Source organism: Passer montanus, unplaced genomic scaffold (genome assembly GCF_014805655.1).
Source record: "Passer montanus isolate IOZ18808 unplaced genomic scaffold, ASM1480565v1 scaffold8, whole genome shotgun sequence".
Taxonomy (NCBI): Eukaryota; Metazoa; Chordata; class Aves; order Passeriformes; family Passeridae; genus Passer; species Passer montanus.
Window position 1 is genome coordinate 7,286,454 of NW_024373256.1, and position 1,280 is coordinate 7,287,733.

General features: G+C 62.7%; 1 non-coding gene across 1 annotated transcript; it reads left to right on the plus strand.

Moving 5' to 3' along the window:
* The first annotated feature begins 629 nt into the window (after positions 1–629).
* TRNAL-UAG lies at positions 630–711 on the plus strand. The gene has a single exon. It is a non-coding gene; the product is annotated as a tRNA-Leu (tRNA).
* Positions 712–1,280: the final 569 nt, after the last annotated feature.

The following is a 1,280-nucleotide window of genomic DNA, read 5'->3' on the forward strand; positions in this document are numbered from 1 at the left end:
GAGCAGCGGCCTGGGAAGGTCACTGGGCTCGCAGCGAGCTGGCAGCTCTTGGGCAGCACGTGTGCTCTGCCGGGCCGGAGGCGACTGCAGCGGGCAGGGAGGGCAGGGGGTGCCTGATACGGGGCAGGACGGACCCTCTGCCTGGCCGGGAGTGTGTGCACAGCTGCTATCGTGGCTGCCAAGGCATGGGCTGGCCTCTACCCTGCGGGACCACGGCACGGGCAAAGCCCTCCCGAGCACCAGCTGGAGCTGATCCACCACAGCCACGGCTGCTGTGGGGCACAGACCGCACGGCAGCGCCTTGCCGAGGTGCCGGCCTGGGCCTGCCGCGGACAAGTGCCCCGAGACGTAGCCCGATGGCCCTGGGGAGGAAGGGGCCGAGGCTCGAGGTGCGGCGGAGCCCGGGAGAGGGAGCCGTAGCCCCGCTGCGAGCCCGGGCCGGCGGCCGCTCGCCCGGCACGGAGAGCGCGGGGCTGGGGCCGGCGGCAGCAGCGGCGTTCACGGGGCGGGGCAGGCGCTGCGGGCGGTGTGGTGCCGCGGACACGGGTGGGTAGTGTCCACAGATGAAGGGAAAGAACGACGGCACTGCCCCCGTCAAAGAGGCCTGGCGGGCCGCTGAGCAGCCAGGCGGTAGCGTGGCCGAGTGGTCTAAGGCGCTGGATTTAGGCTCCAGTCATTTCGATGGCGTGGGTTCGAATCCCACCGCTGCCAAGTTGTTTTGGCCCCGCCGCGGCGGTTCCTTTTCGCCATCCGCACAGCAGAAAGGCGGCACTGCCCGGGCCGGGCACGGCGGGCCGTGAGTGCTGCGGGCTGTCAGTCACAGTCGTTAAAATCAATATTGTAGAAAGTTGTGATATGAACTAGAGAAAGGGGATTTTCCACTCTGTGTGTGTCTCTTGGTGTAAGAATAAAATGAGAAACACGAATTTTCAGGGGTTCTACCTTTCAGTGCTGCTTTTGCATTACAGCACCCCGACCCACAGGCCTGGGTCCTGGGCTTTGCCTGCCCTGGATTCTCCTGGTGGGAGGTGCTAGTGTTTGCACCCTCCGGAATTCTCAAACCCATCCATGATTACTCCCCTCCAGACCATGATTTTTCAAGCTCTCATCGCTAGTCCTTTCCCAAGCTCTCTACAGTTCACATCTTGCTCTTGGTAGTTCTCTCTCCATGTTACAGGTTGGAAAGATGGACATGGGAAAGAGATTTCTCTGATAAAGTCCCACCGTGAGTGGTGGATGGGAAGGAGCTGGACTGTGCTTTAGGTCCATTTTAGCTGAAC